General features: G+C 42.6%; 1 long non-coding RNA gene across 1 annotated transcript; it reads left to right on the top strand.

The window, feature by feature from the left end:
• The first annotated feature begins 1324 nt into the window (after positions 1 to 1324).
• LOC146871126 (uncharacterized) lies at positions 1325 to 11893 on the top strand. The gene is made up of 3 exons (XR_014959506.1): positions 1325 to 1381; positions 2014 to 2082; positions 11388 to 11893. It is a non-coding gene; the product is annotated as an uncharacterized LOC146871126 (long non-coding RNA).
• Positions 11894 to 16704: the final 4811 nt, after the last annotated feature.

Here is a 16704-nt window from a genome sequence, read left to right as displayed (position 1 = left end):
AGTATTGAGGACATTGGGGGGAACAGATATAAAAGACATCTATTGTTTTTGGGGCTTGCACTAGCTAAGCGAGACATTGCACAACACTGGAAGGTATCATCCCCACCCACTCTAGGTGCCTGGAAGAAAGCAACGGATAAGTGCCTGTCTGCCGAGGTCGCTGTATTTCAGGCACGGGGTGTCCGCAAAAACATAACAAGATCTGGGCCGGCTGGGCCACATATTGTGGCATCGACCTGTCTCTACTGGGGCCGGCAGATTCTCGAGATCCAATTGATAGGCTGGTGGTGAGTGACTCACCGATTTAGGGTCATGGTGTGGTGCAGAGGTGAAATAGCAAAATTGAAGTATGTTTGTATAATATTGTATATGAGGTGTATGGTGCGGGGTTGGGGATGTGGGGTGGGGGGTTGGGTCTGATGTTCTACAGATCTTATTGGGAACATTATTAGATGCCTTGCAATTGTATACTATAACTATACACGGTTTAATGCTCGCAGGGCCTTGCCCATTTTGGTACCTTGAACATTAATACAATTTGTTGTTAAAAAAAAGAAATGTCAAAAGTAGCGAGAGAAAATAAGTAGGCCAATTGTATATTGTGACGTATAATGACTATATGTACTAAATTTGAAGCATTAAGGATGCAAGAATAGAATGTACATTGGAGGGCTAGCGATGAAAGAGCATACCAACAGAGACATTAGTAGTTCTGTCAGTGGCGGTTTCTCCCCGAGGGCGTCGGGGCTCCGCACCCGTTACCAAAGTGCTCAATGCTCATATGCTCATATTTTATTTAATTAAAAAAATGTCCGTTTGTTTATGCCTTCTAAATACAAATGTATATAGTCTCCATACCGCCGATGTGACAGTGGCCATTTGTTGTGGCCGCGGCGGCTGGAGGCATGTGATGTGACTAGACTGTCTCTACTTGCATGCTCCCAGCTCCCACTTGCGGGCCCAAAGAAGCCTAAGTGTTTGCCGGGCCGACAACTTCACAGCCCTGAAGGCTGTGATGTCATCAGCTCGGCAAAGACCTAGCTTCAGGGCCCAGTCTCCACCCCCTGATGGCGTGGAGGCAAAGTTAGCCCCAGGCGTTTTAAGTCCAAGCCCGGGATCGCTAACCCTCCACGTCAATCAGAGAGTGGAGCTCGTCACCCAGCCCCCTTTCCCAACTCATTACAGGGCGTGGTGGGACCCACCCTTGGTGGGACCCACCCTGTGACGAGTTGGGAAAAGGGTGTGGCAGGCAGGAAGCAGAGGATTCGAGTCTGCGCAGACTCGACCTCACACTGCTTCCCGCGCGTGTCTGCACTCTGTGGTGGTGAAACTTTCTGGAAGGAAGCCTCAGGAGTCCCTCGGCAGATCACCAGCAGCCCAGGTAAGGCCCAGGCGGGCATTTTTTTAAAGTTATTACGGGTCAGATACAGTGAATTAATACTACTGAAACACATGGCTCAAGACAGTTTATCAAGAAACCCTGCAAGGACAGGCAGGAAAAGTGCGCGTGAACTAGCTTGGCAATATTGTGAAATTCAGTATTTCTTGGTGTTGACAGTCTTTGAGTCAAATAACAACCTGGCTGCATTGGTACTCTTATACAGCGTTCCACAAACCTAAGGGTATCTAAATAAACAAACACAACCTTTACATTCTAGTCCGACAGCAGAATATTTTAGATATACATTGCTTTACGTTTTTTCCTTTTCTTTACTTATTGCGTGACTTACTTTTGTACGTGTACGCCAACAATTCCTTATGCCTTCATCAGACCTATATTTAACAAAGGTAAAACATACTACACAAAAACCTATGACAGTTGCTTTCTTTAACTAGGTTTTTCTTTTTAAACTAAAGTCCAAAGTATAGCCTTTGCTTATCATAAGCAGAAAGTTCCAAAAATTCTTGTTCTTCTTTACGTTCGTAAAGTGACTTCAAGCTTTCTTGCGTTGGGCGCCAGAAACTAAAAGATTGTACTTAGCTCTTCATTTTCTGCATTGTCTCTGTCCTTAGATCCCTTGACTGAAGCGATGGTGCCCTCCAGTGGATGAAACCAGAAGACGCGGCTGCTTCGGAATTCAGGTGAGTTCCTCCGTAGAAATCAGGAGGCTAAGCGAAGTAAATGGCTGGGTGTGGCATTAAATACCCATGCCACACCCAGAACTCCTCAGAACATTCTCTACATTGCTTACGTACGTAGCGCGAGACGCGTCCTTCCGATCCCGGTTAAAGACCGGGTCGGAATTAATTGCAGAGCGCTTCGCTTGCTGCGCGCTGACTCTGCATTCCAGGCTCCAGATTGAAAGCAATACTGAACATATCCTGCCTTTACAAAAACGGACTCCAAAAGCATTCAACAAATAAATACAAATATCAAATATAAATACAATATCACTAAACATTAACAAATATTTAGTTTACATATATTGTGACTCATATACCAATAAAGCATTAAATCATACCTTACGGAGTGCTGGTTGCACGGGACAGGGGTGGGTTTCAAATGGGAATCAATCAAGGTGCTTTAAGAAAGCGTGTCCTTGATGTTTTGTATGTACTTAGGCTACGTAGGCTACTAGGCTTCATGACAGTGGTTTGACAGTTCCATATGTAGCCAACAAATTGATTGTTCCTCCAGAGCAGACAGAAATGAGAACGGGAGAAAATCAGTGGAGACCAGGAGAAAATCAGTGGAGACATACCATATGTGGAGGAGAGTTGAATGTGCAGACTAACTCAGGTTTGAATTCTGGTTGTGTGGAAGGGAACAGAATGATTGGAGGATCGATCTTAGAACCACAAAGAGTGACAGAACCAGGGGGTGCAGAAAAATCCGCAGGGATAACTGTGGAAGATTTGAATGATTGGCTGAAAGCTTTGCAGAGGAAAGAAAAGGAATCCCAGGGAATTGATGTAGCTAGAATACGTATGGAAATGGAGGAGCTGATTGTAGGAACAATCCCTACAGAAACGCTGAAAAATTATCAGGAAGGGGAGATTCTATTCCTGTGTAACAGTATCACATGGAGAGCAAAGAACATACATGACAGATTGAAAGGAATAGCCAGTGAAATGGGAATCGACATGGACAAGGTAAAAGCTTTACAAAAGCCTTACCGAGTGGATTTTACAGATAAAGACATTGAGAATCTGAATAATGCAGGCCGAACAGGACAGATTAAGGAGATGAATGCTTTGCTGAGAAAATGGGGAGATGTGGAAAGATGGAAAGATAGATGGTATAGAAAGCGAGAGGATGCAGCAGACAGAACTTACTCAACATTCCCCCTGAAAGAAAAGGAGAAAGCAGTGACAGCTTATCCCATGAGGGAGATTCCAGGAGGAGGGTACGTACATGTCCCATGGACCAGACAAGATATTTTGTCATTTACAAATGATTTCCCTCGGCTAAGGGAGAAGCCCGTCGAGTGGTATAGACAGGTTGACAGGTTTGGGAAGTTGTCAAAGGTGCTGTGGATCGACCTGAATAGTCTGTTTGATATAATTGTACCAGCAGATCTGTGGGCTGAATGTAAGATAGTCATAGACTGGCCCACTAAAGAATATCCGAGAGATCCAAAGACAGGAGCTCCAGACCCGGAGGTTATGAAAAAGTATGAGCAGGTTATGGCTTTCCTGAAGAATAAGATACCCCCCAAGGAAACAGACTGGGTTAAAATAGATCGAACACATCAGGAAGTGAAAGAATCAGTCCATGCTTACTATGAAAGGCTAATACTGGCTTTCAAACAGTTCAGTGGAGAGGAACATCTGGGTGATAAGGATCTGAGCCATTTTGTATATAGATTTGTGTATGGCTTGCGACCTGAAATCAGTGAAATGATAAGGCAGCATACCGTAGACTGGCAGAGCAAAAAGATTGATGAGATCCTGAGACATGCAAAATACTTCCTGAGATTGAGGCAAAGCAAAGGAAACCGAAGGAAAAGGCAATGTGGGTACAGGTGAAAGTTGCAGAAAGACAGGAAGCTCAGTTGGCGGACCAAAAAAATAATCCAGGAAATAAACCTAGATTTGGCCCAGGAAAAGGGAAAGGTAATATTGAGGAAGCAAAGAAAAGGTTCCCTGCCACAACTGTGGAAAATTAGGGCACTGGAAATCCGAGTGTAAGAATCCACCGTCTACTAATGATGACAATCCATCATTGAATTCACAGGTGGGTGCAGAGTGAGGGGTGTGGTCAGCATCAGCAACAGCAGAAGGCTGTTAAGCAGCAGAATCAGGTGCCAAAACCACCCTTGCCACAAAGAAGAGGATCCCAGAAGTACAGCCAAGATTCGGGGTTCTACGATGAAGAGCAGGTAAACAAGCCAAAACGCGCAAGCGCTGTGTCACAATATTGGCTAAGGAATGAGGGAAGTGATTCTGAGGGAGAATTCTGACGGTGCCGAAGAGAGGAGGAGGATTGCGTACTTGGCGCAACTCTAGAAATAGACCAGGCAGGACCATTTGTAGATGGAAAAATCAATGGTGAAAGTGTTACTTTTCTAGTTGACACAGGAGCTACAAGATCAACTGTCAGGTCAGCTGATATAAAGAATCTTCCTCTCTCGGATGAAGCAATCCAAGTAGTTGGTGTGTCCAACACACAGATAAAATCTCATCTTACTGAACCAGTAAGAGTTAGAATAGGGAAATTTTCAGAAATGCACCTATTTGTGGTGTGTGACACTAGTCCCGTGAACTTGCTAGGCAGGGACCTGCTGTGCAAGATGAATTGCACTATTTTCTGTACTCCAGATGGAATAACCTTTGAAACACCAGATGAGGATGTCCTATACAGAATGACCATGGATAACAGGGAATGTGAGGCTTTGGGAACATATGCTGTGTTTAATCCAGATGCATTACCCCCAGAATTAAAACAGACAGTAAAAGCAGCAGTTTGGGATTTTACTGGAGAAGATGTGGGCCTGATGAGAAATGTAGATCCAGTAAAAATTACCGTAAAAGAGGGAGTGGTTTACCCAAACATTCCACAATACAGACTGACACCTGAAATAATTGAAGGAATAACACCCATAATTGAGAAAATGATCCAGCAGGGGGTGTTAAGAGAAATATTGAGCAGTCCATGTAATTCACCAATAATGGGACTGAAGAAACCCAATGGAAAGTTCAGAATAGTACAGGATTTGAGAAAAATTAACAAGATTGTTATGTCATGCTGTCCCATTGTGCCAAATCCATCAGTGATCTTGTATCAGATTCCCCATGATGCAGAATGGTATACAGTAATTGATTTGTGTCATGCTTTCTTTTCAATCCCATTGCATCATGACAGCCAGCCGATTTTTTCATTTAGATTTGGAGAGCGAATTTTGGCATGGTGCCGAATTCCACAGGGGTATACAGAAAGCCCTTCGATATTTAATCAATTGCTGAAGAAATCTCTGGAGAGTCTAACAATGCCTGAAAATTCAGTTTTGGTCCAATACATTGATGACCTGCTTGTGGCATCAAAAACACGTGAAGCTTGTGAAGTAGACACCATTGCTTTACTGAATCATTTGGCAGATAGAGGATTAAAGGTATCTCCAGCCAAATTGCAATTCTGCAAGAAAGAAGTCCAGTATTTGGGACATAATATTGAGAAAGGCCTGAGGAAAGTGACCATTGACAGGATTAAAATCATCAGAGGAATGAGAGCCCCAATGACACAAAGGGATGTAAGAATGTTCCTGGGAATGGTTGGTTACTGTCGTCAGTGGATAAGTAACTTTTCCCTGATTGCCAAACCATTGATTAAATTGACAAAAAGTGAGGTGAAAGACCCATTGGAATTAAACCCAGAAGAAATGGCGGCATTTAAAGAGTTAAAGAACAGGCTAGGTGAAGCTCCTGCCCTGGGAATGCCAGATTACGAAAAAGAATTTGAGCTGTACTGTAGTGAGAGAAATGGATGTGCACTTTCAGTGTTAATCCAGAAACTTGGACGTCTGAGAAGGCCAATTGCATACTTCTCATCAACACTTAACCCAGTAGCTGTGGGTTTACCAGGTTGCCTGAAAGCAGTAGCTGCTACATGCAGAAGTCTGGAACAAAGTGAAGGAATCATTATGGGCTATCCTGTACGGGTATTCGTACCTCATGATGTGGCAATCCTTTTAACAAGGAGCCGGACACAGTTCATTTCTCATAGTCGGCTGACTAAATATGAGAAAGTCATTCTTGGTGCAACAAATGTGAGCCTTGAGAGATGTGTGAATGTGAATCCAGCGACACTGTTGCCTGATGCTGAATGTGTGGGAGTGAGGAATGAAGTTGATCATGACTGCCTGGATGTGCTTGATTACTGTACAAAACCAAGACCAGACATAAGAGATCTGCCACTGCCTGAGAGTGATCATGTGTTGTTTGTGGATGGATCTTGCTTGAGAACGGATGAAGGAACACTGAGTGCCGCATATGCTGTGTGTACAGTTTCAGGAGTTGTGGAAGCATCACCTTTGAAAGGAGTTAAATCCGCTCAGGTGGCAGAATTGGTAGCCCTAAGGAAAGCTTGCAAGATTGGAAGAAATGTGAGAGTGACTGTGATGACTGACAGCCAGTATGGCTTCGGAGTTGTCCATGATTTTGGCCAGCTATGGCTACAAAGAGGTTTCCTGACCTCAAGTGGAACTCCCATAAAGAATGCTGAAGTGGTTGGAAAATTGCTAGAGGCGATACAGCTGCCTAAAGAACTAGCAGTTGTAAAATGTGCTGCTCATGGTCAAGGTGATGATTTCGTCACCGTTGGGAACAAATTTGACAATGACATAGCACAATACTGTGCAAGGAATAATCATTCCATTAATCGGAGTAAAGAAAGAGAAATGTCTTCTTGTTCCTTAATGTTTACTAATGCGGTGGGAACATGGGAGGAAGTGAAGCAGTTGCAGGATGAGGCAGGAGATGAGGAAATGAAAGATTGGGTGAAAGCAGGTTGTGCACCAAGGGAAAAAAGACCATGTGTGGGTCTATAGGGATGGAAGACCAGTTATGCCCAATAGCATGTTGTCAACAATGGCAAGGATGTATCATGGCCAGGACACCTGGGGAGGGATGCTATGATAAGGGCCTTTAAGCATACCCGGTACAGTCCAAAATTCAGGCTGATAGCAGAGAGTCTCTGTCAGAGATGTCTGATATGTCAGCAATTCAATCCTGGAAAGAGAACAGTGGTGAGCCTAGGAACCATAGGCAGGGAGGGTGGACCCTTCACAAGAATGCAGATAGATTTCATCGAAATGCCCCAAGTCAACAGATTGAGGTATGTCCTGGTGGTGGTCTGTTTGTTCTCCAGGTGGGTGGAGGCATATCCAACAAGAAGAAATGATGGGATAACAGTGGCCAAGCTACTGTTAAGATAATTCATCCCAAGGTATGGGTTCCCAGTGACCATTGAATCAGACAGAGGAGGACATTTTTATAATGAAATCATGGGTTTGATCTGTGAAGCATTGAGTTTACAGTAGAAGCTACATTGCGCTTACCGACCAGAGGCTTCTGGTGTGGTTGAACAAATGAATGGTACCATCAAAAACAGAATTGGCAAAATGTGCCTGGCCACAGGAATGAAATGGCCTGATGTCTTGCCTCTAGTCCTGATGACAATTAGGTCTACTCCAGACAGAACCACAGGTTTGAGTCCACATGAAATTATCATGGGACGTTCTATGAGACATGCCTTTGTACCAGTCAACAAGCTGATGACTATAACTGATGACATGATTTTGGATTACTGTAAGGGCCTGGCTGACACAGTTCATTCTGTGTTTCACCAGGTTGGAGAAGACGCCACCACACTTGAAAATAAACCAGCCCATGATCTGAGCCCAGGGGACTGGGTAAGAATAAAAGTCCACAGAAGAAGGAATTGCCTGGTTCCAAGGTGGGGAAGGCCAAGACAAGTCATTCTGACCACAACGACTGCTGTGAAGTGTGCTGGAGTGAAAAATTGGATACATGCAAGTCACACACTGAGAGTTCCAAATCCAAGAGACGGCACTGGAAAAGAATACTTTGAAGAATCAGATTCCAGTAATGATGCAGACAGTGAGGCAGTAAAAAGGAAAAAGAATCCTGAAAGTGGGGAAAGTGAGTCAAGAGAAATTTTCATCCCACCAGAGGAAGTTCTAAAAAGAACATTGCAAACTCCTGAGACTAATCCAGATTCTGAAGAAGTGCCTGAAGTTCCAACTGACAGTGACAAACACAAAAAGAAAGATAGAAAAGAAAAGAACATTCCAACAGAAGTGACACCTGAATCAAATGAGATAATTGGACAGGTTCCACCTGAGATAATTCTTGAAGAAGAAGGGACAGAAAAAGAAAGAGAGGGACAGATTGCGGAAAAACCCCGAGGAGGTGTAGGGAACATCAACAACAAGCTAGGTGAAGGGACAAGTAGACAGCAAGAGGATTGCGTGTTGGAGATCCGAGGAGGGACAGAAGTAGGGAAATCTCAAGTGGTGGAAAAAGAGACTGTTGGAGAAAAGGAAGCTGTTGGAGAAAAGAAAACTGTTGATGAACAAGAGGCAACTGAGACAGAATCTGATGAAAGTGAAAATGAGATACATGGAGGACGAGTTCTGAGAAAGAGAACTTGGATTGGAGAAAGAAACAATAAAGAAGGAAGACAAAAGAGAAATGCTAAAGGAGATCTTTGGCCCAACAAGATAAAGAGACTGAGGTATCGACTGACACGAGTTAACTCTTCGAAAGCTGAGCAAGTGAACGAAGTGTCAAGTCAAAACCCAACAAAAGAAGAGGAAACAAAGATATCTGAAGGAACTAAAAGAATCAGAAAACCAAACCAGAAGTATAAGTCACCAGAATGGACGTATGTGGCACTGCCTGAACAAGGAGAAGAGGCAGACAGTCAAGGAAGTCCAGAGGAGGCTTTACTGAAAGTGGTTGATGAAGAATAAGCAGTGGGAATCCTGAGAGTTGTCTTGTCCGACATTGGAGAAGAGACGGATGTTCAGGACCTAATACAGTTTGATGATGATGAAGAAACAGTGAAAAGTGATGAAAATCCAAATTGAATAAATCCAAAAGAAATCTTTTGGAGAAGAAAGGAAAAGAAGTAAAATTAAAACTAGTAGATTGTAATAATCTGTTGGGTACTTGCTGCCCTAAAGTTCGGTAGTGGAGTAGAAGAGGCTAAGTCAAAAGACACGGTCAAATTAACAAGATGGCTAACACTGAGAATAATCAAAGTAGATGTACCTTCTTGAAAAGATGGTGCAAGATGTGCTGCTGCTGTACAGGATTATTAATGCTGCTTTGGAGCGTGCTTGCTCTACTGATTTCTTTTAGAGTAACAATAGACACTTTAGAAGGACATACTGAGAACAAGACTAATATAGGGAAAAGTTCACAAAAGATAGTTCCAACTAGAACTAGCAATGTATATATACATAAGGATAGGTCAATTAATGATTTTTCCAGCAATGTGTTTTCAAAATTGCTGTATGAATACGTAAAGACAATGGATGTAAGGGATTGCTACGTCTGTATGCAATTACCTGCTTCTGTTTCAGAAGGAGCAGAAGGAGTGACTTATCATCATCCTCCGGCTACGTATGGAATTTCATGTAGTGTGTTGATTAGTATATTTTATCAATTAGGGAAATTAGATTATAATATGTCTAACATAGATAATATTCTTGGGCAACTGCCTATGAATAAAGAACTGAATCCAGCAAAAGAAGCTAACACTTTAGGTGAGATTTTTATAGAAACTAGAGAATTAACATTAGAATATGTTTTTAGAAATAATTTAACCTGCAGTTTGAAAGAAGAAGAGAAAACTTTCCTAGATATGGTTGAGAGAAGAAGGTTAAACATGCACAAGAAAGCAGAAGGGCATAAAATGAGTGAAACAATGTGGGATATTGAGAAAGAAAAAGAGTTGAAAAATGGAGCCAGTCCAACTATGGCTATAGATGCACCACAGAAAGGCAAATTATGCATTACCAGGAAGAGATCCCAGTATGATTATTATTTCATAGGGACTAGTGAGTGCCATGATACATACTTTATTGCAACCGGATGGGGATTTAGAGGAGGAGAAGATCCAGTTTTTCCGGGAGTGTATTATATATGTGGGAATAAGGCTTATTACCGTTTGCCTGACCATTGGTTTGGCACATGTTATGTTGGCCTGGTCTTTCCAAAGATTTTTCACATGGATAGAGTAGACAATGCTGAACATACTAATCCCTTAACCCGCTATAGAAGAGAAACATGGACAGAAATTGTAGGAGATATTTTTGGAGCTTTAATTCCAGCAGTGGGAATTTCATTGAATGCATTTGGCATTCGGAAGCTGTCAACAGTGGTAGATCGCTTGTCAACAAGCACCGCTGGAGGCTTTCTTTTGGTAAATACTGAAATGGTTGCTTTACGCGCTATGGCGATGCAAAATCGACTTGCCCTCGACATTCTTTTGGCAAAAGAGGGGGGAGTCTGTGGAATGCTGAAAGTTCAACATTGTTGCACTTACATTCCTGACGAAAGCAAAGATCTAAAGGTCTATATCAAAAATATTACTGATTTGCATGAAGAATTAGTACCACTGGAAGCTGAAAGTATCTGGACTAAAATGGCTAATAAGATGATTGCTATTAAGAATTTTGTAGCTAAAATAGGTAGTACCATTTTTGGTAAGATATTATTTCCATTAACGTGTGTAATTGTTGCTTTATTGATTCTTAGATTGGGGTGTATGTGTTGTAGATATAGAAGAAATAAAAAGAAAATAACAAGAGAAAATGTTAAAAAGAGACAAAAGAAACCAGAAAGAGATCCACAAGAAATAGAATTAGAAGAATTGAGAGAAAGCATGTATATAGAAACTAAGAGAGAAGATGATATGGAAACAAGAGTTTAAAAAAAATTAAACAAGAAGACATTTTGAATTTCTTCAAAAGGGGAAATTAAATTGATTTTTGGGGTTTTTGATTTTTGTGGTGATAAGATATCACCAAAGGGGGAATTGATGGAGCAGGGTTTTTACTTTAAACCCAAATACCTGTTTCATTTTCGTATGTTATAATTAAAAGTACTACTGATTAATTATTAAATATTAAAGGTTTGTCGAGTCTTGTCTAATCAACCTTATTAACAGAAGAATTACATGTGGGAATGCTATTGCATGGCTAAAATAATGAGTGAACTAAGTTGGTGAGCAAACTGACAGAAATAGATGTTGCTTATGTGATGTTATTTTGTTTTGCGCTTATAATTAATACGCATTAATGGCTTTTGATGTCGCAAATGGCTAAGTAAATGCATACACATAAGGGTATTGGCAGGGGAATAACACTGTATAATCATTTCTATGCAGTAATTATGTTTTGTGTTTCTTTTTACTTAAGTTGACCATTGTGGCCTGCTAGAAAATGGCTACCACCCGCAGCCTGCATTTGAGTAGATGAATAATTGAAAGGAGGCTTCGCGCTGACTGCGACCTTGCCCTCCTGATGAACTGAAAAGCCATGAACATGATGACAAATCTGGGAGAGATGCCAAATGCCCCTGAACGTGGAGATTTGTTACTAATCCAAATACCGACATGATGAACTTATAGTGGTCCCACGGATGGGATACAATTTACCCTAAAGAGACATCTGTAGAAGTAACGAATTAGTTATGGACTCCTAATTTCTATTCATTATTTGAGACTATCAATGCGTGAGAGAAACTATCGTTGTATCCCAATGTACCAAGACGACATAATTTCCGCCATTCGACTGTTTTTTAAGATATGATTGCAACATTTGGAATGTAATTTTAGTATAAATATTAGTAGACTAGAGAGGTCTAGCGCCACTTCTTCCCGAACCAATGATCAGAGGTCCCGATGCTGACGGAGAGGACGGTGACTCTACATGACGGCTAGAAACTCTAACTATTTTGCTGAGGACCGGTTCTGACTTAGGATCTGACTTTTAGCCAGAATAGGTAATTATGAGAGAAATGAACTTGCATTTAATTGGCTTTTCTTACAATTTTAGATAAACAAAATTCTGTTTGAATTACTGTGTCGGGTGGTTATTTTATTGTCATGTTATTTGAATATTGAGTGTAATATGATGTTTTTCACCAAATCTATAGCAACTAGTTGATGCCATTGACCTCAAGGTATATGCAGATTGGTTTAGGTAATGAAAAGGTGTTTCCCCTTATACATGGCACGGATAGAGTGGTAGGATGAATGTTGGTGTTATGGGCCCACCAGCGTGTGATGTGTGTGTGCGCGTGTGACTGTGAGATCACTCCGTCTGTGGAAGTAGAGGGGATTCGGAAGCTCTGATCTGCACCACTGGCACTGAAGGCAGCAATTTGATTTTCGTTTTAATAGGCTGTTGTTGCCAATCTTGACATACATTAGAGACTTCTTTAGCATTTCGAAGGCATCAGCTTGCGATCCGAGCTGGATGCGTGCACAGCGAGGGACGGACGTTCTGCATTAAGTCACTTCATTTCAATTACGTGGATAATCACCCTGCACTTAAATGAATCATTGCACAACTCCCAGATCAAGTGAACCCTAGCATATGTCTTGACTTCCTCTAGCCGTACTCACACTAAATATAACGAGCAAGCCCCCTGCTCCCCCGAGTCTCTCTTGCCACAGGTTTAACCTAGAAAACAGGCCGCCTGAGGCCGGGCACAAAAACATGTTGAAAGGCTGACGTGCATTTTTTTGGTCCCGCTGCTCTCTTTGTTTGCTGCTCACTTGAAACTTGTGTCAGATATATATCCTCATATCATTAGGAAAGATGTGCTGATAATACTTCACCCAATTTTAATTTTTAGCATTATTTCAGTCAAACCACAAATTATCTTCCAAATTCAAGGTCGCATTTTTAGATCTGGCGTTAGACGACCGCTTGTTTTAATAAATACATATAAACTGTACATACGTACAGGGATATCAGTCAGCCCTCTTGATCCATTGGTTTGCTGTAGTGTCATTCACATTGTGCTTCTGCCCACCCACAGCCTAAAGTGTGAGGCACAGGGTCAGCTCACTTCAGCCACTGTGATTGACAACATTCTGCCCTTGTAATGTAATGTAATGTAATGTAATGTAAATGTAATGTAATGTAATGTAATGTAATGTAATGTAAAAGAAACTTGTAAAGCGCGACGTTCACCATGCGGTTTCTTGGCGCTAGGGTAAGCAGCTACCTGGGGAGGAAGGGGTGGGAGAAAAAGAAGGGGGAGAAGTTAGTTATAAGCGAAACGGAAGAAGTGAGTCTTGAGAAGAGATCTAAAGTGGGGATAAGATGGGGCCAATCTTATATCCAAGGGGAGAATGTTCCAAAAAGACGGGGCGAGAAACGAAAATCTAAGACCGCCCCATTTCTTGCGCTTAATTCTGGGAACTTTGAGGAGGGCCAGATGGGCCGAGCGCAGATTGCGAGTAGGAACATAGGGGTGGATGAGAGAAGAAATAAACACAGGGCTGAGACCAGCCAAGGATTTGAAGATGAGGCACCCCAGCTTGAATTTGCAACGTTCTGAGACAGGGAGCCAATGCAAGGATTTTAACAAAGGGCGAGTGTGACAGTGCCTAGGTTGATGGAAAATGAGGCGGGCTGCCTGATTCTGGACGAGTTGCAAGCGCTTTTGCTGATAGTCAGGGATGCCTACATATAGGGAATTGGCGTAGTCGATTCTGGAAATCACTAGAGCTAAGAGGGCCAGAGTGAGGGCTTCCGTAGTAAGAAAGCGAGCAATTTTGCGGATTTTACGCAGCTGAAAAAAAACAGGCAGAGACAGTGGCGTTAATCTGAGGTTTCATTGAGAGGTCATTACTGATGATGACTCCCAGACTTTTTGCCGAGGTGGAAGGACGGGGAGGCGAACCCAGACTGATGGGCCAGAAGTTAGAGTTCCAAGGATTGGAAGGGCCTCCGACAAGAACCAGTTCGGTCTTGTCGGGATTCAGTTTCAAATGGTTAGCCCCCATCCAGTTTCTGATGTGACAGAGGGTGGTTTGAAAATCGGTAATTGACTGGTCCGAGGAGTCGATATTGAAAACTAATTGAATGTCGTCTGCATAATTAAATGCAGATACATTTTTGTCTCGGAGAGAGCTGATCAGGGGAGTGAGGTAAAGATTGAAAAGTAGAGGGGACAAGGAGGATCCCTGAGGCACACCACAGGTCAAATCGACCTTGTCTGCGGAGAACTGTGACAGACGAACCGCTTGTTGGCGGCGGGAGAGAAACGAGCGAACCCAATCAAGGGCAGTACCCTCGATCCCGGCCTGTCTGACACGGTCGACCAAGATCGCATGGTCGACCGTGTCAAAGGCGGCCGACAAGTCCAGGAGAACCAGGGCCTGGCAGATGTTAGAGTCGGCTCCTCTTCGTAGTTCTTCCATAACGGAGAGTATGACCATCTCGGTGGAGTGAGCAGGCCTAAATCCGGCTTGTTGGGGGTCAAGAAAATGGGAACGCTCGACATGGGAGCTCAGAATGTTAGTGACGTGGGTCTCGAGAACCTTTCCAAGATAGGGGAGGAGGGAGATGGGGCGAAAATTACTCATAACTGTTGGGTCCGCAGTCGGTTTTTTCAAAATAGGTACCACTTCTGCTGTCTTGAAGATGCAGGGAACTTGGCCAGAGGTGAGGGAGGAATTCAGGAGAGCCAAAGGGGGAGCGGGGCAGGCCAAGAAGGCCTTGCATAAGATCTTGGGGGGGCAGCAGTCAGTGGGGGATCCAGAGGAGACTTTGCTGAGGAGGGCAGGAAACTCCAATTCCGTGATGACAGGGATCCGTGAAAGGTGCGGAGAAAGAGAGGGGTCTACACAGGGGGGAGCTGGAGACAGGCAGGGGAACGGGATGGGCGGTGCCTGGATACCGTTTTTAATTTTTGCAACCTTCTCAATGAAGAAGTGGTTGAGGGAATCGCAGAGCGTCTGGGAAGGGAAGGGTTTAATGGACACTCTGTCAGGATGGGATAGTTCCTCGACGATCGCAAAGATGTTTTTAGCTTTATTGGCTGACTCCATGATTTTATTGGAGAAGTGTGAAGTTTTTGCGGACGCAATGGCGGCTTTATAGCCTTTAAGAAGGGACAAGAACTCTGCCCTTGCTACGGGGGAGTAATTTTTACGCCACTGCATAGTGTGTGCTTCTGTGCAAGAAGTAGTGCATGGATTAGTGGTGCAAAGTGTGCTCCTCTATAAAAAATATATACCTTTTGGCTTTTGAAAAGGCTTGCTTTCATACAAATTGTGCCTTCACACAAAAACATTCACAAACAAACAAATCATTGGCAAAGCCAAAAGGTTAACAGCAAATGCCAAACCTGCTGGCTTTCACAATGACTATATTTCCTTCAAAGTGTGCATTGGATTCTGGGTTACCTGTCATGAATAGTGCAAATTAGGCTGGTCTTAAGTGTAGTCGTTGCTGTTTGTAGTTATTGAGAATGTATGCGCATAGAGGAAGACCAGCAGTATTTGGATTGAGCTAAATCTTTCAAATTTTGATTTAATGAGTGTGATTATGCATAGAATTTGCATCCTATTGTGCATGTGTATTTGTAAATACTGCTATATGCCATTTGGGTTCATCTGTGAATTCATTTTTAAAAAGTGGGGAAGGTGTTTCCTAGAAGAATTCCATGCTTTCCACTGAGTATTTTACAGAGCAGATGGCATGCTCTATCTGTGATCTGATCTATTTATGAAAGAGGAGAGTATTTTCTTTGTTCATGACGACATTGGTACTGGTTGGCACTGGTCACTGGTTAGTAGACACTCTCATTAATTCCTAGGTGTTATCAGCATACTTGTTGACTCCCTCCTTCCTCCCCACGCCCGAACATAACCAATATTTTAACCCATAAATACTTAACATGATTTAAAACAACAGTGGACAATCTTGGCCGTGAGAGAACTCCACATAGATGATTAAGGAAAATTGTAAGATGTCCACAGAGCCCACGTGGATCTTTTGTAAAATTCTGCAAACAAGAGTGAGGCAGGTCTTATATTGCCAACAAGTCTCAGGTGCAAACTTATTGCTTTCCTGAAGATTAAAGCCTGACTTGTTGTTAGTCAAAGAAGATTTGAGTGCCAATGTGTGCATGGAAATATGTTTGTGGACCAGTTTTTTGTTGACTTTGATTTTTTTTTTGTTTCAGATGGTTTTATAGTTCACAGTTTGCACAATGTCTAGTTCTAGATCTCCGGCAGAATGAATGCATCTTTCTTATGCTCAGTCCATTACTTTGCCCAATACAAGTGAGAGATAGCTTTATGTGGCAGTCTTTCCAAGGGTGGGTACTACTGGAGTCAAGAGAATATATCTAGTGTATAATTTGTAAAACAGGAAACATTAGTGCCAGAGCCTAAATTTTTTTTGAGATCACCTGTGCTAATGGCGTCAGCCATAACCACATAACCACATGCACTTTACATTTCACAGTCAAAAAGGAGGTGAGTGTTGGTCTAGACAAATTTGCTTGAAAATGCACCATTTGCCCACTCCTTTTTCAAAATGTTCTCGGGGGAGAACCCTCCTTAGGTCATTTAGGCTCTCTTGCTACGCTCGCTCGCCGCGATGTGCTCCACCATTAATTTTACGCCACTCCACTTTTAAAAGTCATCAGCCGACACTGAGTTCTGTGGTAAAATTCCTTACAATAACTCACACAACTAGAGAGCTAGAG

This window comes from Triturus cristatus, chromosome 1_1 (assembly GCF_964204655.1).
Source record: "Triturus cristatus chromosome 1_1, aTriCri1.1, whole genome shotgun sequence".
Lineage (NCBI taxonomy): Eukaryota > Metazoa > Chordata > Amphibia > Caudata > Salamandridae > Triturus > Triturus cristatus.
Note: the sequence above shows the minus strand (reverse complement) of the source record. Positions and strands in the feature narration are given on the sequence as shown.